The 26,794-nt window shown below is 40.6% G+C and overlaps 1 long non-coding RNA gene and 1 pseudogene across 2 annotated transcripts in view; one reads left to right on the top strand and one right to left on the bottom strand.

Annotated features, from left to right (window-relative positions):
• Positions 1 to 216: 216 nt before the first annotated feature.
• LOC311626734 overlaps positions 217 to 26,794 on the top strand; it is a 108,627-nt gene continuing 82,049 nt past the window's right edge. Inside the window, exons 1-2 of the long non-coding RNA XR_014795758.1 lie at positions 217 to 333; positions 21,906 to 22,043. This is a non-coding gene — a long non-coding RNA (uncharacterized lncRNA). The remainder of the gene's footprint in view (positions 334 to 21,905; positions 22,044 to 26,794) is intronic.
• Positions 7,338 to 8,617, bottom strand: LOC311626900 (ferritin light chain-like; annotated as a pseudogene). Its single transcript has 2 exons — positions 8,586 to 8,617; positions 7,338 to 7,850 (listed from the first exon to the last, which is right to left on the bottom strand). The product of its transcript is annotated as a ferritin light chain-like (transcript).

Here is a 26,794-nt window from a genome sequence, read left to right as displayed (position 1 = left end):
GGATCAGGACAACTTGATTCCTCTTTAATGAATTTTCTTCCTTGACAAACCTTAGTTCTTTTTGTTAAGATAATGGGATGGTGAATAAAGCATAGATGATAGATGTTTTCAATTTGGAATTAGGTTGGTGATCATGAGTTTTGGATGAGGTCCCTGTAAGTATTCCATAAATACTCCCAAAGAGCTGAGCTGCTTCATCTAGGTCCACATTACCAACATAACAGTCTAAGGGGAGATGAGGGTGTCTCAGAGCCAGGGAGACACATTGAGGATGTATGTATAAGTCTGAGCCTTGGAGAGGTATCTCAGAATAAACCTTTGCACTAATACCAGGTAAGTCAAACATGTTCTATAAATAATATTTATTTCCTCGTTGGTGCAGTCTTAAGTTTACTGGTTTTATATTTTCTTTTTCTTATTCAGTTTCCTTCTTGGTCATATATGACTTTTCCACCTAAAATGGGCTTTTGCAGTTTCAATATATACATCTGGAGTGTGTGTATACAGGGTGTATGTGAGTGTTGAGGGGTAGGTGTCTGAGCCTTGTTATTTAGGGTAGATGGGGCTGAATGAGGTCAGCTGGGTTTTTTAGAGTTCAGGTCAAAACTCCAACTGGCAGAGAGCAGTCACTTCCTCCAAGCTTACTAGCCAAGGGCATGCTCTTCTGAAAGTCACTGAGCTGAAGATAAACATGGGGCTCATAATAGCTTTTGCACTGATGTCCTTTATTACATGTTCCACAATTTAAATTTCTTTGCTTCACTCCTGCATTCTTCCGGATCTTTCAGAACAAACATTGAAGTGTGTGTGCCGGTAGGGGCGGAGGGGTGGGGGCGAACTGCCCTCTTCCTTCCACTCTTCCCATCCCTTCTGAGTGACTCACTTCAACGGGAACAATTAATCTTAATCATGATGGTATGACAGCAGAGAGAAACATCCACAGCAAAGCCCTTTGGTGCCAAAGACTTTGTGAGGCAACAAGCTCCTTCCTCTGGGCTGCAGTGGGGGCAATGTGGAATTATTTATTTGTTTTAAAAATAGCATTTTGCAAAATTAGAGCTGCCTGTATCTACATAATGGGCAGCAGGTCAGGGATTGTGAAATGTCTGTGCTAACCACCAAGTGTGAGCAGGTGCTTTTAATAATGTTGGCTGTAAGGCAATACAGGCCACCAGACCCAAATGATCAACTCCACCTTCTCTGGGGGAGACTGAGGACAAGTAATTCCTCGTGTTTGCCCTTGTGTTTTTCTCCACAGAACTCAGAAGTTCCATGCATGTATGCTTGCTTGTTCTCCTCATTTTCTGACAGGTGCAATTACTCATCTCATCTCCTCTGCCCATCTCCTGTTTTGTTTTTCTCTGAATGTGTCACATTTTCCAACCAGCCATGGATACACCTGTGCCTTAGAAAGGCTGTGGTCAGCAGAATGGCAGTTCTCTAAGATGGCTTTGCAAGTCCTGGAATGACCAGGAGGAACCGCTGCATCACCTTAAAAATGTAGTATCATTTTTAAAAATTGTACACTTGAAACCTTTATAATTTTATTAACCAATGTCACCCCAATACATTTTATTTAAAAAAGAAAATGTAATGGGGGGAAATGAAAATGAAAATGAAAGAAAATGTGGTTACATCTTTTAGTTTGCAACTAACTATCTGGTTGAGTCCTCGTTAGCAGGAATACTACTGGTACTCTCTAAAAGTCCAAAAACTCCAGGGGCATAATCCAAAATATGCAGCCCTGTATCTAGATTGCTGAGAGAGAGCTGGAGTGTACAGCTGCCCAATTATAGATGGGTGTTGTTTTAGCTCCTTTCACAAGTGCCCTTGTTAAAAACTGCCCTGATACGCACTGAGGGGCCCTTTGCATTGTTGTGGTCATGCCCTGGCAGACCCAAAACTGAGCACAGGCCACAGTGGTTTCAAGGCCACACATGGGTGGTACAAACACAGGAAAAAAGGAGTGAGGGGAAAGAAGTGTGAGGAAGGAACAAAGAAGAAGAATTACGAGGCACTTACTGATCCTGACACCACTTGGTAAGTATCATTAATTGCTCAGTCTCACAGGACTGTCCTCCTTGAGGTCTGTGAACTACTGGGTCTCAGGAAAAGACATGGTGGATGAGGAATTATCCACTGGCTCCTGTCTTCCATTGGTCAAATCTCAATGTATATCCCACTGGGCTTAATGCCTCACTAGCCAAGGGTATATATAAAAAGGGAAGGCAAGGGGTTCAGAGCACAGACACCAAAAATGTCACTGTCAAGTTCTGCTCATGCAGTTGGCCCAGAGTGTACCTCCAGTCCTTGACTTCAGCCTCAAATAAGTGCCTATCTGGTGGTGACAAGGGTCGTCAGTGGCTCTAAGCTCTCATCCTACTATCTTAGTAAGTTCCAAAATGTAGGGAAATAGAATGAAGAGAGAGAGAGAGAGAGAGAGAGAGAGAGAGAGAGAGAGAGAGAGAGAGAGAAATTCTGGCTAGAAGTGGTAGTGGGAAAAGGACCATTGTCGTCCAGGCCAGGGTCAGAATAGTCTTGGTTCTGCTGGAATGAAAACATGCTTCTAAAATCAGCTACCCCTAGAGTTGGGGATAGAGAGTACAGGTGTGGAAACTAGCAATTGATGCTTATTTTAAAGCTCCCTGGGACAAGTCAGATTAAGCTGAGCCTCACTGAAAGAAGTCCTACTTGATTCTAAAAAAAAAAAAAAAAAAAAAAAAAGATTGTAGCTTATCCTATAGGCAACATTGGGCTTTCATACTGTTTCAACCTTTATTTTTCTAAAAAACTCAAGTGAGAGCTTTCCACTGTGTGCTCCACACTCGCCTTCCCTGTCCTTGTATGGAAGAGTAATTAAAAAAAGAATTCTCCCAGGGAATGGAAGATGGAATCTCAGCATTTTCAATTTTTGTTTCCTGATTTCTCTCCTCTACTTGAATTACCATGAAGTCCAAACTAGATCTTAGAGTGGAATTGGCTGCCACATAATTTAGGTATGTTTGCTTAACATTCCAAAAATAATTCAGTAAGAATAGGTTTTTCTTGGAATTTAACACTGCCTGGCAAATTGGAGCCCAAACATAACAACTTTGTGCTAGAAAGTCATGAGGCCCAGCAAATGGGAATGACAGTGGCAGAGAAAAAGGAAACCTAAGCTGCCAGTCAACTTTCATTATCTGTGATGGTGTGAAGCAGAAATAGAAAAAAGCAAGGCAGGAGCAGGGTCAAACCCCACTGCATGTCAGACTCCCCATCCTCTGCAGGACTCGATAACAGCTGATGGGCCAAGGTGGCAAGGGAAGGGCATCTTAGGTCTCAGAAGTGGTTCAGAGAAATTCTCTGCTGCTGTGTTTTCCCATGTCTTCCGCTGAAGGATTTCCACCCCGCCCCCCCCCCCCCCCCCCCCGCCATTGGGTTCTAATGGAGAGGATCCACAGGTTCAGAAAGTAATAAACTAACATAAACATAGGGACAGTAACAGTAACTTCCAAGGACAAGTACAGAGCTGTAAAGCTAAATTGGAGGATGCAGAACGATTTTGGGCTCTGCCACTCTCACTGGGACAAACCAAGTAACTTCTCTGAATGGAACTTCTCCCCTTTAAAAAGCTCCGATGGCAGTGAAAATTATTAGGGTAGTACTTCAGAGCTTCAGGGCATTTGAAATTCCACATGACACACACAGGAGTCCTCAGGTGTAACTCAGGCCCTTTCACAGACATCTGTTCCTGAGTGACCATTGTTGTTAGGCTAGGCTCTCAAATCCTTACAGGCAGAATTATGCACTTTAATCACGGGTTCAGTCTGTGACCCATTGACTCTTCCTTAATGACTGTACATAGTGGAAGATAAGTCTCTGCTCCCTTAAAAGTTGGTGTCCTGCCCTAATTGGTTCTGAGGACCGAATGTTCTCAAGTTTGATTCCAGTCAAAGGCAGGCTCCATCCCTGGCGCTGGTACGGGCATGTATGGAAGGCAACCAATGATGTGTCTCTCATATAGATGTTTCTCTCTGTGTGTGTCTCTCCCCCTCACTTCTACTCTCTCTAAAAACCAATGGAAAAATATTCTTGGGTGAAGATTAACAACAATATCAACAACAAAAGTTGGTGTCCCCAACCTCTTCTCAGTCTTCCTAGTCTCTCTGATCACATCATATATGCTATAATTACACATTCCTTCTGTGTTGCCTGCAATCAATATCTGTAGCCTAGACCTCTGCTGTCCATTTGGACATCTGTCCCACCTCATCCACACCTGTTCCTATCAGAAAACAGAGTTGTTCTGTTTTCTCTTCCCTGTCACAGTGTGTTAGTCATTTCAGACTGCTATAAATGAATACCATAGACTGAGAGATTTAAACAACAGGCATTTGTTTCTCACAGCTCCGAAGGCTGGAAGTCTGTGATCAAAATGCCAGTAGATTTGTTATCTCTGAGTCTGCCTCTTGGCATGCACATGCTACCTTGTTGTGTCCTCAAATGGTGGCCAAAGGAAGCTCTGGTGTCTTTCCATCTTCTCATAAGAGCACTAATGTCATCTTGGGGGTTCCAACATCTTTATGTCACCTCAACCTAATTATATCTCAAAGTTCCCACTTCCTTCTATGCTCACACTGGAGGTAGAGAATTTAGCACATGGACTTAGGGGAAGATACAGTAAGCATGCTCCAGCCATTTGGCATCCATTAGGCATCCTTGACTTCTCTCTCATTCTTGACTTCACCATCTACTTTAAATCTATTATAGTCATTCTGACTTCTAACATCTAAATATGTCTACTTTTCTATATCCTCACTACCACCACCCTAGTTTAGGTTCTTATTCTTTTTTCTTGGGGTAGAGTCACAGGGATCATATTTCTCTCCCTACTTCCAATTCTGTACCCCTCTAATTTCTTCTCCATGCTGTAGTCAAAATATGTCTCAAAAGAAAATCCAAATCCAAAAAAATCTGATTCACACTCTTCATTGGCTTCCCCCTGACCTCAGGGTAAACTCTAAATTCTTCAACATTATTTACAAGCCTCACCTTCACAGCCTGGCTCACCTTTGCCCTTATCCTTGTTTAATACCTGACATGCCCCGTGGTCTCTGTGTTTCAGAGAGTTGGGTCTTCATATAAGTTCTTCCTTCACAGAAAAATACCCTCTGTGCCTTCCCTGGCACTTGCTCATCCTTAAGTTGACCATTTCCCATAGGAAGTCTACCTGGATTCTTATTCTTTAACTTCAGGGGAAGAGCTATTTTATAGTTCCAGAAGTAGAGTTAATAGTTCCTCCCCACTTCAGCGTCTTTTCTACAGAAGGAACAGAATCACCAGTTCTAAACAAAAGAAAAGCAAACTTTATTGTCATCTCTGTTCTGGTGGTCCCAGTGAAAAGGAAGTGGGAGGTCCCCAACTCATGGGAGAAGGAGAGTTAGAGTTCTAAGCATAATGCACCCACTCAAAGGAAATGGCATATGACAGCCCAGAACCTGTAGGTCCCCATAGGGTCTTGGGTTCACCTTTCCAGGTTTACCATGGGATTCTACTAACTGTAATACCAATGACATAAACAATGAGTATATGTTTTAAAACTCATAAAAGGCACTTACATGACCAGTTTGCCTCCATCACCATGTTGTACGAGTCACCTTCTTCTCTTTAAAAGTAACATTTATTGCTTTTAGTATTTATAGAAGTAAATATTTTTGGTGAAAACCAAACATTAAAGAAAAATATTATGTCATACTTTAGAGATAATATATTTATCTTTTCAATTTAGAGAATCTCTCCTCCCTTAAATTTCTGTGATATCAGCACTCACATAATTCTGAAATAAAAGTATCCCTAATTTCTGATGTCCACCGTCATTTCTCTGGGCATTCTTTCTCTTGATTCATTGACTGTCATGGTTCCCACTTTCCTATGTGGGGATGACCCTTACGTCTCCAATTTTTGGCACCACCCTCTCTCCTAAGCACTGATTGACTCATCATTTTTGTACTTAACATTTCAGCCTTGATGTCTCGCTTGATGATTGGAAAAAAAAAAAAAAAAGGAAAGAAATTGGAAGAAATTATCTTCTCCAGCATGCTTATTTCAATTAAAGATTTCACCATCATCCCAGGCATCCCATCCAGAAACCTGTCATTAGTGACTTTCTCTCTTTTTGGCTCAGCATATCACATTAGCCACCAAATCCTGGGAATTATACCTCCTCATTTCAGTCCCTCTTTGTCCCATTTTTAGACTAGTGCAATCATTTCTAATTTATACATTGTTGTTGGATCAACTATTTTGAAGCTCAGCTCAATCCACTTCTCTCCACTGTCCATGGCTTCATATCATTTGAAAAAATAATCAGAACACCTTAGCTAAGCATTCAAAACTCTCATGATCTGACCCTAACTTACTTTTTACTAATTTCTTCCAATTTGGTTTCATACTATGGTACCAGCATTTTTGAACACATCCAAGTTTTCAGGACAGGCCTAACTTTGCTCTGCTTCTGTGTTTTGCTCATGTTGCTCATTTTGTAAGAATGTTCCCTTTATACTTTTCCTCCTCCTGTAGTCTCTGGGCTGAGGTAGAAAAGACAGGTACAATAATCAAATACTGCCTCCATGGTGTCAACTCAGATACCCAGAGTAGGAGTTACATTCTATTCTGTGAACCCCATAAAAGTCCATATTTTCACATCCAAAGATGCATTACTGTTATAGATGAACATACTGTGGTTAGCCTACTAGCTGTGAGTCCCTTAAGACCTGCACCTGGCAAATATTACAGAGGAGTTAAAGGTCAGACATAACTACCTTACACTTGTGGCAGAAAATTAACTTTAACCCATCTTCTATTTTCCTCCCACTTTCCTCCTTCCTAAAGGTGGCTTTGGCAAGATTTAGTGGATGGTTGCACAGTAATTCATCTAATTTATTCTATGAAAGCAGGTCGATCAGCCCTTAGCAATAGTTGTAAGAGTTCAGCATTACAGAGAGGGAGGTGGGATGGGCACAGGAACATGGATTTCAAAAGATAATGAAAATTAAGAAATTCTATGAGAAACAAGGACTGTATGAGTGAAATATGGTGACTGTGTTATCATCAATATAATTTCTAACACCATGTACTGGTGGATGGGAGAAATCACCTACTGATGAGATATTTCTCCTGACTCCCCTCCTTTTTTATTTTTTTCTGCAAAAAAAATTAAAGCTTTCTTGTTTCATTTGGTTGAATGCATGGGAGAGGGCTTCAGTTTGGTTAAAAGAATGGCTAGTAGTTTCAGGCAAAATCCAGAAACCAGGGGAATGCAGAGGGGTCTCTGAAAGACCTCTGGACTCCAAAGGCTCCTAGTCACGCTTGAGGGTGAGTCCTTCGAAGAGATACTTGCCCTGCCCAGCCTGGGGGCCGGCCAGCCTGCAGATATTAGTCAGGTGTCACCCATCTTCTTGATGAGTTTCACCTCCTCACCCCAGAAGTGGTTCTCCATAAAGTCACAGAGCTGAGGGCCTAAGTGGGTAGAACCCAGGGCATGTAATTCTAAAAGGGCCTGGTTCAGATTCTTCACTAAGGCCCTGGTTGCTTCCATGGCATCTGAGAATTGCCCCACTCATCTTGGGGAAGTTGAAGTCTCCTGGAAAAGAATGCAGCCACTACGCTTGTTCTGCAACTTTAAGAGATGCTCAGCACCCTCATGCTTCTCCACCAGTTCACAGAAGAATGGCCCATGCCCTAGAGAACCACATCATCATCGCTCAAATAGAAGCCCAGAGAGAGGTAGGTGTGGGGCCTGCAGATGCAGGTTGGCCAGGCAGTTGACCGCAGCCTCCACCTCAGTGGAATAATTCGGACAAATTTGGGAGCTCAGGGTTGTTCAGCAATAAGGAGTTAAGGTAGAAAACAAAACCAAACCGGTGTGTTAGCTAATCCCAGAGGTGGTTTTGAAGGTGGTGACTGGATAAGACACAGGAGAGTGGCCGGAGGTTGGAAGAAGGGGATTCCTGGGTGTGTTCCGTCCAAACACTGTTGAAGTGAGGGACAGATCCGGGATCACTGAAGGCACTGACCTCCTGACTCTTATGAATTGTAAACTTTGGGCAACTATCACAGACTGACTTGCATGCCGGTAAATCTGAAGAATTTTCTTTTTTATATTTGAATCATATAGATGTGTGTTTACCTACAAACTCATAGAAATCGTATGTAGTTTAAAGATATTAAGATTTTTTTTTCATATAGTAAAAAAATCCAGAAAAGGCATGCCATGGATCTGAGATCCATCAGGAACCCAGGCTCTGTCTCTGCTTCAGCTCCTCCGTTTTTAGCTTTCCTAGTTACAGGGTGGCTATTGCATCACCCAATCCCACACCCGTGCTTCAGGTTTGAAGAAGGCTGAGGGCAAAAAAGGTTTTACATAAGACTTTATTTATTCAGGCTTTCTTTTATACTATGTTGGCAAGAATTATGTCGCATAGATAATCCATGCTGGAGGATGATAAAAAAAAATAATAAAGTTAGCTCTTTAGCCTCTTTTATAGAGGAAGGCTAGTGAGAAGTGAGTTAGAAATGATTTTAAGTGAAAAAATTGGTCTGGTTACTGTATCTTCTGACTCTCCTCTATCACTACCATGGTCTTTGGAAATAGTAACATGCATGAACATTGTAGTAAAAACTGAATTCATGGAATTGCGTCTTTGTATGTATACGTGTGTGTGTGTACATATATATTTGAATGTATGTGTGTGTTTAACTGTATGTGATTTTGAATGCATATACATGTGTACTTGTATAAATGTATATATTTGCATACCTGCTCTATGGCTAGAGTTTTGCTTGTGAGACTATTGGTATATGCGCTGGTAATTTCATTTCTATCTACTCTTCTTACACATTAAAAATAGGGATACTTAAGAAGTTGGCTTTAATTAATCCAACTTCAGAAACCCTAAAGGATCCACCCTATTCCAGTGATATACTATGGGTGCTATAGGAACATTCTGTTAAGGAATTTGAGAACCCTACTGTGTGAGACTAAGCACCATTTTTTTTAAACAAATAAAGTATTTATTATTTATATTTTAATTTCTATAGACTTTAATTTAGAAATGTTGGCCTTTAATTTCTTTGGATTATAATATAAAGGGCAATTTGAATTTTGGACCCGGATTGTTCCCTCAGAGTTTAATATTGGGAAGCAGTTCGAATTCAAGTTTGAATCATTCTTATTCTGCTGACATTGTATTTTGGATTCTACTGCTATAACTTCTGATGAATAATATTGGGCATATTTACCAATGACAATAATATACACTAGACAATGGGATTCAAGCTTAGGGTATTTAATTAATGTCCCATATTTACCCATTTTAGAGTCCTCCAGAGCAAAGGTTAAACTGCCTGCCATGATCCAAGTAGTCTATCCAATGAAGGGGAGGTTGACAAGGACAGAGAGACCTCACCAAGGTGTGAGTAGGACTGTCCTAACAGAACCGAAGGGAACAGTCTGACCCTGGTAGGCTTCTAGTTTTATTGCAACCTAACGGTTCGAGAGAACAAAATTTTAAGAGTGTTAGAGGAGATATTCTCCACTTCCCAAGTGTTCAAAAAGGGGAAAACATTTCCACCAATACTCAGAAGAGAAAGTAAGAATGATCTTTCCTCCCCTTCTCCACCCTTGTCTTAAGTGATTGTGTGATTGGATAGGACTTGGAAATGTGGCTCAGTCCCTTTTCTGTTTTCTTTTCATGGGTCTGTCTGCCTTTGCTCTTTCTTCCCTACTGAGCTTATGCGGGTCAGAGGCCAGGTGTGACAAATCAGTAAGAGCTACCCAGAGGACAGATTTTTCTCTTTCTTGGCTATTGGGTTCTAGTGGCTAAGAGAGAGTGAATCTGGGTAAGAGAGTCTTCTCTGCAGACCCCAAACTCCATTGAGAATAAATCCTAAGTCTAGATCTGAGAATGGAGAAGTAGTGAGAAGCTCAATTGTGGCCATGGGTCCAGGCCATAGTTTTTTCAAAGTAGTTTTATTAGCCATTAAGCTGACATTTTTCTCCCCACTTCCTCTGATTTCTGTGTCTAAATTTCAGTTCCAAAGTGATGTGGGAGAAGTGAGACTAATGATCACCTTTAAATACATAATGAATATTACCAAGAGAAATGCTTATTGGTTCAGAAACAGATTCCCTCTCAGGAATCTGACTAGCTATACTTCCAGGGTGGGCAGATCTGTAGGGAATAGATTAATTTGCAGAAAAGACTGAGGAGAAGGAAAAAGGAGGGAGACCCAAGAGATATGTAATTTCAGGATGTCCTTTTGATGAGGTCTCTGTATGGACTGTTAAGTAAATGAGAAAAGCAGAATGTTGTTTTGTTTTGTTTTGTTTTGTTTTGCGTGTGTGTTATTGTTGTTTTTGTTTTTTTACCACAGTCTGAAGCTATTATTTGTGGATTTCTCATAATAACATTTCATTTTCTTTCTGGTAATATATTGGACCTTCACAACTTCCCAAATATCATGGGAATTACTAAAGAGATGCATATATATGAAACATTTAAGAAACATTTATTAAATACATTAAAAGAAGGTGAGGATTTTTAGTTCATAGAGTTAAGAAGATACATTAAGGGGAAAAAAAGTCAAACAAAATTCTCTCTCCAATGTAAAGACTAGGTGGAATTCACATAAATATTTAGGAATAAACTGTGATGAAAGAGGTAGTACTAATAAGAGATGATTGGAAAGTAAGCCAAAGAAAGAAGAAAAGAGAGAAATAATTATATAGAAAGGATAAAAGGAGGGAGGAAGAAATAAAAATATAAATGCTATTCAGTTGATATATTATGCTATCAAGATTATCTAACACCTTCAAATTAAATTGCACTTTCATATTAAAGTCTTCATGGCTAATTTGTATTGTCTTTTTTAAACTAAACGTGGGGACAATACCCTAGCCTAGAAATACCTAAGTGAGACTACAAATAAAGGAAAATTAAAAGCATTTCTTTTGTGTTAAATGGAAAATTGTTAGGGTCACAGATGTCAGGATATAAAGAAAAAAGAAAACAAACTAATCAGGAAATGTGAAAGCTAAGATTTTACCAAATTCAGTCACGCAGCTGACTCATCCCAGACGTTTTAAGTTTTCACATATACAACCTCTTCATTGAAAATACTGAATACCATCTGTCTCCAAAAAATGACTTCATGTTAGTATTAAAGCCTTAAAGTTCACATTTCCTAATTCTTTTGTTTGGAAATAAATAACCTTTATGTTGCAGTGGCATGGTCTTGGGAATGTGATTTCTTTGCCCACTTGGGAAGAAAAAATACAAAAATTCCAAAACACTAGCTCTCGAGTTGTGAAATGTTCTGTGGGTCAAAGAAGGTTGGCTTTGTACACACAATGCTTCAACTGGATTCGGCCCTGAGATTATTTTTAAGATTATGTTACTTGCCTTTTTAGTCATATCTCAATTATTGAGCCCACATGCAAGGCTAGAAATGGGAAATACCTGTCCGACTTAATCATGATCCTCAGAAGGTGACTCTAGAGGGCAAACCACGGTCCTTCTACTTATTTCTCAACAACATGCTTTTTTTTTTTTTTTTTTTTTTTTTTTTTTTTTAGTAAAAAAAAAGGTATTTGGATTATGCAAAAATATTTGGCTTTGCATACATTGGGTGCTTCAGATAGGAATGGGGAAAGTAATAAAGAAAATTCAAGAACCTTCTTATTACACATATATGAACAATAAAATAAAAGGAGGAAAAATAGGTGTATTTTTGGAATCCCAGGGACCATACTAAATACATAAAATTAGGCAGTCAGTTTATTGAAGACAAGGACTGGATATAATCCTGAAATTAGATTCTGGTTCCAGCCCAATTACTATCTTGCCAATGACAATTGTCAGGTGACTTCATGCCCTTGTTTAAGTCATGGAGTAAGACTAAGGTGGGCTAAGAGAATATGCAGATCACATTGGTTCAGAATGCTTGAATAAAAAAAGGAATTCATTTATGTAAGAACACATGACTCCTGGTAAGCTGGGTTGGCAGCCTCAGGAAAAATACTCTAAGATAATTTAGTGTTTTGTTTCATTGCAGGCTCTTTGTACTTAAATTCTTAGCATTCCAGGCCTCTCAAAATTGAGCCCCAACTTACCTTCCAGGGTTTTTTTGCCACTTTTTTCCCTGGGCTTTTGCTTTTCTGAAAATACTTGCTATAGTCTTCCCCTCTTTTGTTTAGGCTGCTTTCTCTACTATACTCTGCCATCTACCTCTGCTTACCCAAATCCCACTCCATCCCCTAATCACAAATGCTTTTTTTTTCTGTATGTTCTTTCTGACACCCCTTGCTTATCCTTCCCCAACAGTTTAATATAATTTATCTTTCTCTAATCCAGGTTTCTTAACCTCAGCACTATTGACATTTTTGGACCAGATACATTTTTTTTTCTTTTTTGGTGTATCGATAGAAGAGACTATCTTGTTTATTGTAGAATGTCAGTAGCATTCTTGGCCTCTACCCACTAGATGCCAGTAGAACCCTTTCCTCTGCCACACCCACCAAGTTGTGACAATTGAAAATATCTCCAGAGGTTGCCAAATGTCCCCTGGGGAGCAAAATCACCCTTGACTGAAAATCACTCTTCTACCCCTCCAGTCTACTCATGGTATTAATGGGTTCAAAACCAGTCAGCCTGAATTTGAAACCTGGCTCTGTCACTTCTTATTCTATGACTTAGAAAAAGTTACTTAATCTCTCTGAGATTTAGTTTCCTTGCTAAATGTGAGAATAATAGTTTTAGGTTGGCGGGATTGTTAGGGTTATATGAGTTTTAAGGGTAATTCAGACATGTTTGGGGTTGTTTGGCAATCTTTTGGAAGAGCCCTCCAGCTGCTGGTTTGTAGTCTCTCAGGAACGTTTGAGAGAGAATTCTTTCTCAAGGATGGACAGACAGGGACACTTTGTAACAACAACAATGACAAGAAAATACTTATGTAAGGGCTATTATACATCCATCAGTGGTCTAAGCCCATTAAATACATCATATACATTAAAGTAATACACAGCAGAATGTAACAGATGGGGAGTAAGGAGTAATTCTGAGAACATCTTAGTGATTCCTGGTCAACTCATATCTGGTACAGCCCCTAGTCATCCATACCTGGGTTGTTGACCAGAAGAAGACTGTCACTAAGTACTAGCACAGACATTTAGCTAAATACTATATTATTTGTCACACAATTGCCACTGATGGAGGATCCCCACACAAAGAATAATGGGTTGAATTATCTCAACACATTTCTCAGTAATTTTTAGCACCTGGAGGGCTCAACGGAGAGAGATGGTGGGGAGGGATGTTGATGCCGAGGAGCAGCAGCACCCAGGAAGAGCTCCAACAGAGGCTGAGCTCCTTGGATGACATGTCCTGCTCCATGGAGTGGCAGGACAGCCGGACAACTTGTGCAGGTAGACAGCAGCAATAATGGAACGGCAGTGACAGGAGGAAGAGTGGTGCCAGCACTTCAGAAGAAGCACCACTGTACCTCCGGGAGCAGGGATGAAGTCTCAGGTAACCCACAGATTGTATCCTTGTGAAAGGCACCCTGGGAACTCTCAGGACTAGTCAGAGGGCCTGGTCAATATCAGTAGGTCCCACATCAACTGTAGGGAGCAACCACCCTGTGAAATAGGCATTGTTACAACCTCTGTATCCACAAATAGCATGCACTTATCTACCACTTGTTGGACTCTAGAAAATTTATAAAACACCTAGCATTAGTATTAGTTTCCTACGCTTTGCCCATTGAGACAGGTGGAACTATTTGGGAGCAGTTTAAATCACCCACCATCTTCACGTGTCCACAGGGTCAGACTTGCTTGGGAGAATTTTGTTTCTCATCTCTATTGGCCCTGTACTTAAGAAGTCCCCCTGCAGCCTCTGTGTTTTCACAATGTTGGTGGTAGGCTCTGGGAAATGTTAGTGCAGACTCAGACACGGTCTTCTGGGCATTGGCATGCCTTCACTCAAGTAGACTGGCTCCATTTTATTCAAATACAATGATGTAATTAACACTTGTATAGCTCACAAGATATTTTGGGCTCTCTGCCTTCTGTGTGAATGGTGGGATTGCACATTGTAGTGATCTTCTGATTGGGGTGGTAACATATGACTAGTGTTGGCCAAGGACTTGAGGGTGTAATGTGTCATTTCCATGCCAGAGCATTTTATTTCTGGTATGAAACTCTTAAGAGCTCTTTCTTCTGCCATGGTGACCAGCAATGCTCCAGAAGATGGCTGCCCCATAGGGCTGAATTCTACAGGAGAAGGATATGGCACAGAACCACAACCAAACCACAAGGATGTGCAGTATGAGTGAGGAATGATATTTGTTGTTTTAGGCCACTGATATTTGGTGCCCATACACATGATGCATGCCATGTAGCTACAGTTCAAATACTGAACAGCTTTGATGTACTATGTACTCTGACAAACTTTCAGAGAAACACACTAAATTATCAGAATTTACAACCTAGCCATCTCTCCCATTTCTATGAAATCCTAAGAACAGCTCCAAATTCTTAAAACAAAGTTCAAAATCCTTTAGTTTTACCCTTCCATCTACTTCTAATCTCCACTAACCACACAGTAGTTTTCTAGGTATTAGAGGGTCTGAAAGATCTATTCTCAGCATACACAGACCCTAATATATCCACATGCAAGAAAGCAGTGTTTAAAGATGACAGAGGCCCTGGAGCCCATCCAGACCACTGGTATCAGGAACCTTGCATTAAACCTTGATTTGCATAATGATACCTTACTAGGACACAGTGATTTTTATTTACTTCAAGGCCCTGTCACATAAATTATCTTATTCAACGGGCTGGTAGTTTTAATATGACTGGTTTGGTTTTTATTACAAAGGGAAAGGTCACACAGCTAGTTGGTGGTGAGCAGCTACAATCCTTCTAGGGCTTTTCTTTTCTTTTTATTACATGGTTCCCAGCTCTTTGCTATAATGCAGGGCATTGGGCAAAGATGCCAGTTTTCACAACCCAGGGCCCCAGTGAATGTTTCTATATCTCAGTGGTCGGAGGTGACTGGTGATACACACACATCCTAAAACTAACCCTTAACCCCCTCTGCCTAAGCAGGTTGGTAGTTCAAGCTGGTCTCTTATAAAATTCATGACAAGGATATTTGTGTCACAAAACTGAAGAGCTCACTTGAGATATCCATAATACTGGATATCAGAGTTAGTCTAGGTTCAATCTTTCTCCAATACTGGCCTCTATATTGCAAGTGAAATTTTTCAGCCTTTCAGACTTCCTTGCTTCCTCACTCTATTCCCTAATGCTTGTTTACTTCTTTCCTTTCCCACCTCTGTCCTCCTCTTCACTCCTACTCATACCATGGAATGGAAACAGTTTTCTGAGCCACAGCTTGATTTGAGTTCAGAAACATGAGTGGAGCTAATCTCCCACTTAGCACAGGGACCCTTGTACAGAATTCTTAACAAACAATCATTTGGCTCATGTTTAAAGTATTCAGTGCTTCTTGGTTCTCAAAGGAGCCCATTCTGATGATTGACAGTTTTAGTCACTGCATAGTTTTCCAGTTTTTAACATTAGCAAGACAGGAAACATTATACAAGTTGCCCTCTGTGAAACACACCTGTCCAGTAGCTTTGGCATGTTACTTTCCAGGTGCTGATGGGCGGAGCAAACAGGATATGCATCTCTCCTCCCATGTGATGATCCTATGATTTTCAGAAACCACCAAGGCTGTGTCTAAGACCACTCTTAAAGACTTTAGTTTTGAGTTTCAATAAACAAAGTGAAGTGGGCACCCAATTGAGCATTGTATGTAAGAGAGGGCAAGTTCTGAATCCCTAAGAGGGGGACAGGTGTTCTCTGTGATTCTCTGCTTCACCTAAGAGAGTGCTTTTGGATGACGTATGACCTCCATTCACTTTTGCTAGATTGACCTTTCCTGTATCAGTGCTTTTGCCCATACAATTCCTTTTTTACAACTTTCCAAAGTGTCTTCTTTATCATCCACCTGTCTCATGATAGAATAATTTATGTTATTTCCTCCACTTCCTATCGATCCCATAGAAATACTAAATTCTTATCAGCATGAGGGCAACATATCACCCATGTTTTAAATTCTCACCCAGCACCTAGCACAGTGCTTGAGTTCAAAATAGGTTGACAGCACCACAAAGAGAGAGAGAGAGAGAGAGAGAGAGAGAGAGAGAGAGAGAGAGAGATCAATGCAATTGATGATCTCATTGATCTAATTCATTTGAAGGTGAGGTGACTCAGATAAGAAATTCACACAGAGAAAGCAAGTCCAGCCATTACTCACTGACTGAAAAGCACACCTCACAAATCAGCCCGGGCAGGTTGTCCTTTCAAAGCAGAAATGTTTAGGCAAAGAGGACAAGTTGTTTGATAGAGGAGTGGAGGGTGCTCTGAGGAGTAGCAAGGAGGAAGCTATTCTCTGAACTTCCCTGAATTTCTTATGTCACTGACTTATCAATAAGTTGGCTTAAAAAAGCAACAACCCACAAATGCAAAACCCCTAACATGTCCAGGTTTAAATGTGATCCTTCCTCTACAGACAGGCACACTAGGCTGCAAGCCAGGACTGCGCTGTGTCCTTTGGTTTGTCCTTGGAGGGCAAGGCCAGGAACAAAGCCTTAATTGGGGGAAACAAAGACCTATGTGCCAGCAGTTCACCACCCCTCTCGAATGATGCTGTTTGTCATAGATTATGAGTGACATTTACCTTCTTCTGCTGGCTCTAGTGGCAGTCAGCGGGCCCATGAAGGAGAGGAATGAGTTAGCTTGCTGCTGTTATGCAGGATGTTCTCAGGGTGGGTTTGGGGTTGGTGTAAGTACGGGGCCAATGTGGGCAGCTCCAGGCTCTTCCTATCCCAACAGTATCTAATCGCTCAGAATGCTCCCTTGAGACACCTGCAAAGATGAAGTGGATAAGAATCTGTCAACATCCCTGCATATTGTCATTTTGCCATTGAAGGAGTTTTATCCTCCCCACCCAACCCACCACACACACACACACACACACACACACACACACACACACAATTTTCTGGTGAAATATTTTGTAATAAAGAAGGATGTTCAGGGATGTAGAGCCCATGAAAATTCTCCTGACGGTGGGAAGACAGAGCGAGTGTGTGCGCATCTACCACTCAATGTGTGGGTCCCTGTTCCAGTTTCTTACCTCTCATTCTCCTTCGCAAAAAGTTGTAAACCCACAAATAGCACATTGTGAAATGCTGCCTTATCTTATAACTATCTATAATTACAAAATTCATATAACAGCTTAATCTCCCTAAGTAGTTGTTGATGTTGAGAAGACTTTATGGTGTTTTCTGGTTCTTTTGTGCCCTATCGTGGTTGGCATAGTTCTGGGCACAGGGACATTACCAGTGGATATTTGTGAATGGGTTCATTCAATAGCTTTACTACCTGATATTAATATAATTTTCATTACCATGACATTAAATCGTCTCCTAAGGGCATGTAGCCAAATTGTGAGAGGACATGGACATCAGCCATCACTTGTATAATTCTATCTGTACATATAAATGGACAGACAAGGTTGATCTGTTAAACAGAGACACACTGGTGGACTGCTTGGTGATTTTATTTTAAGCACTTAAGCATTTATTTTAAGCATTTGTCCAAATCCTAAGTGGGTGGCATATGTTTAATGTAAGCACAATATTAATAAGAACTAACATTTATTGCGCACTTACTATGTGCCAGATATGTCCTAAGCCCTTTACGTGTTTTAACTTATTTCATCTTCACAGCAAACCCTGTAATTATCTCTGTGTTAGAGATAAGAAAGGCTGAGGGAAATGGAGCAGCTGGCTTCTTTTGTGTGGCAAGCCTGTCTTTGAACCCAGAGAGCCTGGACTCCAAACCCATGCTTTTTATCATTGAGCCGTACAAGAAAAATATGTTAACTCACATTTATGCTGTATCTCTTGATCTGTTTTGAAATAGATATGAAAAAAATCGTTTTTATTTTATGGCAATGTGGGGAGGTCTTGGTATCGGTTGCTTTCTACACTGTAACCTTAGGTCAAGCACAGGGCTAATGCTGCCCATCAGCTCAGCATATAGAGCTCTTGGCTAACAGTTGGAATCTATGCACAGAGCATCCTTGGAAAGAAACGTACTGATTAAAGCTGAAATGAGGCTAATGCACTGCTCTTGGGAAAAGATTAAATGTGCTCACAATGGAAGTGTGTACATGACCATAATTAATGAAGTAGTAATCACTTTTGAGCTTATGTAAGTCCTGATTCTTTGATTAAAAGTGTTTCCATTTCAAGAGAGCTGGAAGGACCCTTTGGCTTGTGGTAACGATCAGTCAGCCAAACTGTTTCATCTCCAGCTGCAGTTCTGCTTGATCAATGTGTCTGCCATTTCCAAAGAGCTTCCGAGGTTTTCTTCTTCCTGTCTTTGTGCTTTCAATCGGGTTTTCACCAGAGCAAGATGCTGACTCAGTTTCTGGTCGGCATTTTTCAGCGGGTGCAAAGATTCAGTGACAAGGTTGCATTTACATTTTTATCACTGCCTCTTAAACCTGAATAATTTATCATGTTCTCCCCAGCTCCTTAGCCCTTCGGTTTTCCAGAACCAGAGTGAAGTGCTTGCTTTTGTAATCAAACTTATTTTGGAGGCGCCTGCCATTTCTCCCGGACTTCTGACACCCTCTCTTTTCTGCTGGGTTTAAGTTGGGTGGGGGCGGGGGGAAGACTCTTTTTTTAAAAAAAAAAACTGACTGCTTTATCTTAGATTTATTAGAGATTTCATTGTACATGTTCCCTTTCAAAGGGTATAGATTCTGCAACAAATTAACTGGTCACTTAATTGAGGATTGCTGGCTAGGAATCTGATGTTCTTTATACATGCATTTTTTTAAATGAAGAGATTAAAAAAATGACAGTAAACTCCAGGGAGATAATATTATGGCCTTCTACATATGGGAGTTCATTTTTTAAACAAGTTCGCTATTTAAAGGTGGAAATAATCATCCTGATATTACCAACAGTTTGATAGGTTCGTGGAAAGAAATGCTCTCCACTGTGCCAGCAACAGAGTTACGATTGCTTATATGCACGAGAATTCACTCACTGGTATGCAAATGAAATTATTTCACCCTTTTGTCAGTTAAAAGAAACAGGAATGAATAAACACATGCCTGAGCACAACACAGCTCAAGCTAGGCCATGTCAGTGTTTGACTTAAAAACACGTGAATGGTTCCTCAGACTCACTGCTTAATTTATGAAATAATTCACCATAGGGCTTATTACAAAGCAAGTGTTTTTGTATATCTAAAATGATTGTTGAAGCACCAAAAAGTTAAGGATCCTTCTATCTCTTTTGGGGAGCTGCTTTAGAGCTAGGGTTCATCAAGATTTATGATCCCAAGAGCGTGTTTACATATTCAACTAAATCCAGCTAACAGGCTGCCTTTTCCTTTGCAGCCCACGACTTCCCCTGAGGATCTGAAGCCTGTGACACTTTTGGCTGTAGAGATTCTCACTTCCAACTCCAATAGGTCTTCAGGTGGGAAATTGCAATCCTTTCTGGGAGGGATTAATAAATCACCAACAGCCAAAACTGGTTTGGCTCAATGGATAGAGCGTCAGCCTGCAGACTCAAGGGTCCCAGGTTCGATTCCGGTCAAGGGCATGTACCTTGGTTGCAGGCACATCTCCAGTAGGAGGTGTGCAAGAGGCAGCTGATTGATGTCTCTCTCTCATCGATGTTTCTAACTCTCTATCCCTTTCTCCTTCCTCTCTGTAAAAATCAATAAAATATATTTAAATAAATAAATATTGATAAATCACCAACAGTGGTAAAATGGTTAATTTAATGTGTAAACTTGACTCTTCTATAGTGCCTAGTTGGCTGGTCAAACACCAGTGTAGATGAGGATGGAAGTAATTAACACATCAGTAGCCTTTGAGTAAGGCAAATTGTCTTCCATAATGTGGGTAGGCCCCATCCAAACAGTTGAAGGTCATAGGAGCAAAGACATGTTTCCCAAGTAGGAAGCAATTCTTAAGATTGCAAAGTAGAAACTGCCTGAATTTTCTTACCTGCTGCCTATCTTGTGGACTTCCAACTCAAGATGGCAATATCAAGTTTTTTTCTATTTTTCAGCCTGCTAGCTCCCCTCATAGATTTTGAAAATTTGTATTTGTCCACCACCATAATTATGTGAGCTATTTTTAAATTTCTCTCTCTTCCTCTTTCTCTTTCTTCCTCCCTCCTTTCTCTATTTGTTCTGCTTCTGTGGAACATCTTGATTCACAAGAATGGCAAATAGTCCCATGAAAAAATGACATCCCAGGCCAACACACCCTGTCATTCCTTAAAATGAAAAATTTTAGTGCACTTTTCTGTTGTCAGATCCAAAATATAATTTGTAGCAATTGATTTATAGTGGTAAGTTGTGAGACTTCTGCTATTCCCTAAGGACAAATCTCAATTCCTGATGATATCCTTAGACCAAGTACACATATCATGTCTTCCATGAAGCCTTCCTTGAGAACCCTTCCCAAGAGTGCATTAGGTTCCCTCTTCTGTGTACACATAGCACTCTCTGCATCTACTATATAACTTCTTCACTGAGTTTAGCTTATTACATAGTAAATTTTTATATCTTTCTCACTAACTTGAGCTCTGTACTGCTGAGATCAGATTTTTATTTATGTTTGTATCATTGGTGGATGGCACAATGATAAACAAATGAATGAGTAACAGGGTAGTTTAATAGTAATAGTTCCATGTCCTCTCTGGAAGATTCTCACTTTACTTCTCAGGTGCATTGGAAAGAGTTATTCAAGTCAGACAGCTCTGCCCTCTGTTCCAGTTTTTTTTTTACCTTCGGATCTTGGATAAGTCTATGTCTTTCAAATTTTTCTCCTAATCTGTAAATCAGAAATGATAAACTATTAGGTTATTATTATTGGATTATTATGAGGAATAAATGATATAAGTATATGATATTCCAGTAAATAAGATATGTCATTTACCCTCCCCTACACTACTAAGCATTTGTTCCAACACTTTTTAAGTTATCTAGAGTTGAATAATCAGACACACCAGGTGCCTCTGGCAGTCTCTTCAGTTCGACCATCTTTTTCTGAGAGGAGGGCATGGGCACATTGAACCCTGTCTCAACTCTAGTTCAGGATAATCTCTCACTTTAAATAATGTTATCTCCCTGGGTTCTTGCTCAGGCTAACCAATCCAGGGCATGTAATGTCTAATTTTAGAGGCAGAAGAATCATTTAATGTTTGCTGCCTGAGATCTCTTAGATTAGTGATATTGTTCCCAGCAGATATTTGGCAATGACTGCAGATATATTTTTTAATGTTTATGAGTTCATTATAAAAATATTATAAGGTATACACAGGAACAGTCATCAGTGGGTGGAGCAGCGGCTGCCGGCTCTGATCTCTCTATTTTTGGAGGCCATGATTCTGTCAGAAGCAGGGATGTGTGACCTTTTCCTTGGGCTCCTGAATAAGATCTGAGCTGTAATGTAGGGTGGTAATGTGAATGTGCCTAATTGGTTGGGGTGAAGAGCAGGGGCCATCAATCTGTATTTGAATTTAGGCTTGCTCAAGGACAATTATAAGCAAATCAATGAATAATTCTGCATATAAATGACATCAGGAGAATCTTCCACTTGCCTAGTAACTATTGGCTAAGAAGACCTACTCTGATTCAAGCCTTAGAGATAGATTTATCAAGAAGCTGGTGCACTTAAGCTTTAGGGCCTCTTCCAAAGTTCTGGGAGGCTACCTAGCAACTTCCTATGTGTAATTTGTGTTCATTTTATTTACAGGGCCTCACAGACCTCATAAGCCGAAGGCTCCACAAAACCTGGATCCACACCTGATAAACAACAGAGAACAGGAAACCTACGTATTCATCTTTGTAGCTGCAGAATATCAACTAAGATGCTTGCATATAGAGGTGTTAAGTAAGTACTTAAACTGAGTTCCTAAGTTCTTTGAGGTATCACTGAAAGATACCCTAAATCTAAAAATTTTGTTTATTTATTTATTCATTCATTCATGCTTAAAACTAGAGATACTGGCTCTGAATAATTACTTATATATTTTTTCAGTTTATAATTTTTACTTTTTGACTTGCATAGCGTTGCATGGGTGGTTAAGCCCTTTATATCAGATAAGTTATGTGAAATGCTCATGGATCCCTGTTTGTCTTCAGTCTCTTGGTTTCCTTTAGCTTGGTGATTCCTTTATGCTACCTTAAGGCAGAAGAGAATAGGCCATATCATCTAGTTGAGAAGTCCCCTAATGCTGTATCAGCTAGTATTGTGTTTGTATCAGAAATCATGGTAATATCTCACATTCCACATCTGTAGCCTCATGCAGGCCACCCTGTTCCCATCCTCTGTGCCCAATGAGACGTTCATTCTTCTAATATCATCAGCTTCTCGCCTGTGGTAGGCTTCCTCCCAGACTCTTTGCCAATGGGGTCACTGGTGTCTTTCTAGAGATCTCACTATGCCTGAGTGTCTGGGGATTGATGCTTATCAGGGGCACTGAGGGCTGAAAAATCCACTGTAACCATATAGCTTGACACTGCCAATTTTCCCCCAAACCTGTTAGTGCACCCTGGAGCTGAAAGTCACAGGTCACAACTGCTCTACATTGAGTGGATAAACAAACCATAAATAACTCCAGGGGAACCTCGTAAACGTGGGGCCAACCTGTCTTTCTCAGCCCATCTGTCTCTAAAGGCTAGAGGAGTAACGTGAACTGGGGGGCCTCCTTCCATGGGGCTTTAAGCAACATGAAGGGATCAAAACTTAAACCAGAAGTTCTTTTTATGGGTGGAGTGGAGCAGCTGGGCTTTCTCTCTGCTCAAGCCAGAATCAGAGGAAGGGGCTGGTATAATTGAATGTGGGAAAAGTATAGACCAGAGAAAGATGAGAAAGAACCAAGACTTGATGGAAAGAGCGATGAAGGATCTTCAGAAAACACTTAAAAATAAATGTTTTTGCCAGTACACACACACACACACACACACACACACACACACACACCCCACACACCCCACACACCCCACACACCCCTGCATGACTAGAGGACACTTTACCCTCCTCCGTAAAGAGCAAATTGTGGGTAACCGGGGCTGCAATTAGGCCACAAGTATATTGAAATTGGAATATATATATGTGTTCTCTGTTGTCTGCATAAACTTATTAATGTTTTTATATGAAGTATCTTTAGAAAACATATGTCCTCTGCAATTTCCTATAGTCTCCACCACTTCCTAATGTCACACCTGACACTCACAGTGTCTGTTACCACTCTGGACCCCAAAACAAGATTTCTCAACCTCAGTACCAATAGTTATTTGCAGTGGGGCTGTCCTGTGCACTGCAGGATGCTTTGCAGCATCCCTGACCTTTAGGGATACCCATAGATGCCAGTAGCACTCATTCTCTTGTGACAAGCAAACATTTTCAGGTGCCTTTGTAGAACGATATTGCCCACAGTTAAGAATAACTGTTCCAGAGATATATGAATCCATGTGCTAGAGGTTTTGTGAGGGTGAGAGAGGTAAAGTGATTTACTCAGTTTTACAGCTAGTTAGTGCCAGTACTAGGAGTAGTTCTAGGATTTTACACTCCTAGAACAGTATTCTTTCTCCTACAGTATAGACAGTAAATCTTCTAATTACCTATTTCTCATTGTATAAAGAATGCCCTGAGCCCTAGCTGGTTTGGCTCAGTAGATAGAGTGTTGGCTGCAAAATGAAGGGCCCCAAGTTTGATTCTGGTCAAGGATACATGCCTGGATTGCTGGTTCAGTCCTAAGTAGGGGGCATGCAGGAGGCAAACAATCAATAATTCTTTCTCATCATTGATGTTTCTATCTCTTTCTCCCTCTTACTACCTCTCTGAAATAAATAAAAATATATTTAAAGAAAAAAAGAATTCCGTGAATCTTATAAGCAAAATCTATCAGAAGTAGATTACTTGCTAGTTTCATTATATATTTCAGGGTAAAATGCCAGCCATATTTGAGGTGATTACTCCATCACTGAGTTTAATTTCCTCACTGATTAATGGGATCCATAATGGTACCCAGTCCTGTACAGGGAGGGCCAGAGTGGTGGTTGAGGTTGGCATTATAGGTTAATGGTTATGACATCCCTCTTGTTAAATATTTCAAATATCAGCCTTCTTATCTTACTGGGTGGACCAATAAGGTGATCCAAAGAGTGATGGATACTTTCTAAACTCACGACACTGTTTGCTATTATTTTTATTGCCCAAAGGCACAATCAGGTAAAGGAGGGAAGATCCTGCCTCCCACTCTAATCTCATGTGCCCCCCACTCCCTCCAGCCACAGTGGAGCAGTCTTGTTTCTCTACTCTGGGCTCAATGTTGTTTCAGGGCCTTTGCACTTCCTGTATGTAAACTAGTACACAGCCTTTTTTATTTTTTATTTTTTTTTCTTCTTTTTTAAAAAATGAGCAACTCTATTATACACCCTGTTCATGATCAGGATTTTAAATCTAAACAACATATCTAAACAGACAGGAATACTGTAAGTAATAGACACAGTAATCCTGTACACATCTGTGGATCCTAACTCACTTTCTTAGATGATATATTTCAGGTCTTTTGCCTTTGAAATTGGTCTGGTTGGCTTTTTGTACTGAGTGCAAAACAGAGAAGTTTGAATTTTAGGTTGGCAGGTGGCTTATTTGGTAGAATTTTCAGTCCTTCCCAGAGCTTACATTCCAATCAATGGTCCATCTATGTGCTTCTGGAGATGTGCTTTGAATTTGCTTAAAAAGGAAGGCGCTACCTCTTCTTCTCTCCCCCACATTCTTCCCCTTCAATTTGGGCTGCTGTTCAATGGCTTGACAGATACTTCCACCACCTTCTGTTCTAACCCCCAAAAGTATGCCTCATCTTTCCAGATTATCTCCACTGGCCTGCCTGCCTGCTCACATGACTCAAATTCTGGAGGATAAAGTTGACCAAGGTCCAGATGAAGGTGTGTGGAAAGAGAGAGAGCTCAGTGGAGCATCCAGGCTTTGCACATGAAGGAAACATTACTCATCTAGGGCTTTAAATGCCAGGATGGCTAGATGCCTGCCTGGAAATTCAACATCAGAGTGAATCTCATTATAGGGACTCAATCTGCCACCTAGAAGCATGACTACTCTTCCCTTGACAGGAAATTTTAGATCCAATTCTTGTTGCTTCACCCCTGCAGTGTAAACTATTCAGAGTTTAGAAAGTACATCACGAGATTCATGGCTTTCAGAGTACTGGGAATATAAACCCTAAGGGGGCATGCTGGCTCTCACTGGTCATTCCAGTATCGTTATATTACTTTACCATCCGTGAACCTTGTTATTGTGCCAGTCTGGTCTTTTTTTAAAGAGAGAGTTGGTTGGGGCCCAAAGAAAATATTGAAAGTTCTCATTTTTTTTTTCTGAGACTGTAAAAGAGACACATGATCAGTAGTAACAGGTCTGCTTTTGCTCCTGCTGTTCATACACAGCTTCTGGCTCCCTAGGTATATCTTGGGATATTTACTGGAATACTGTCCTGTGTTCACCAATCTGTCTGTCAACTGCAGGTCACTTAGCTTCTGTTATATTTTCTTTCTCATGCTCTGGTCCCCTGATTATTATCTTTAATTTCCAAAGTCATTTGGGGGAATCTTAATGCTGCATCACCGAGGTTGACTTCCATTTTAATGCCAATGTTTATGTGAAGGGAACCATCACCCTAAATTGTCAGTCAAGGTATTGCAATGATGCACTTTCCAGTTCTTTGTCACACATTTCCATATAAAAGGCACTCACTGAGCCCTTTATGGTGACAACTTCCTTAGACTTCCTCTAATCTTGCTTGTCACAGCCCATGAGACAAGGTAGTGTTCCAGGCACCATCTCTTCTTCTCCATCACCATCTGATACTTGAATACACTACCCTCTTTCCTTTCAACCAGAAACAAAAGCCCCCATGGAAATCAACTGCCACTATACCGACACACGCCTGAATTTTATTTACGCACAGGACCTTCTGTGCTGTGCCAGGAAGAAGTCTATACCTTCAATAAGACTGATGACTGAGTCATCACCATCGGTCAAGGTAGATTTCCTTTGTTTCTTCCCATAGCTATGTCCTTTTGCTTTTTAGTTCTTGGCCTGAAATCCTGACTTCTTGCATTAATTCATGCCTGAGCCCCATGAAGAATTAAATGTAGGTCTTGTGTGACTTAGAATTCACAACAGAGACTGGACAGGCAGGCATCTGTACAATCCTCTCTCCTTTGGATTGATTCTAGTTTGTTGCTGATATGCTCAACTGAATGAGGCCAAACTGATGTGCTGCCTAACATGGGATGGTCAGAGAAAGGAGGACTTTGCGGGGCTCTCTAGAAGGCTACTCTACATGAGAAAGCACATTGTAATCCCATATGTACCTAATGTTCCATATTTAAATTCTACTCGCCCCTTGAGGGCCAAATTAGATGCCATCTTTTCTTTGTAGTTCTTTTTCCTGCTCCTAACATTCATTTGAACATTGCAGGATTTTATTCCTTCTGAAAATGCTCTCATAGCTCTTTGTGATCAAATCAAGGCCATTGAAGCACCTCATACCATATATATGTGTCCCCTCTAATAAGATGCACATTTCTTGAGATTAAGCACAGAGCCCTTTAACCATT

This window comes from Pipistrellus hanaki, assembly GCF_964339955.1.
Source record: "Pipistrellus hanaki genome assembly, chromosome: 8".
NCBI lineage: Eukaryota > Metazoa > Chordata > Mammalia > Chiroptera > Vespertilionidae > Pipistrellus > Pipistrellus hanaki.
The sequence above is the reverse complement of the archived record's forward strand: the minus strand, read 5'-3'. Positions and strand labels throughout refer to the sequence as shown.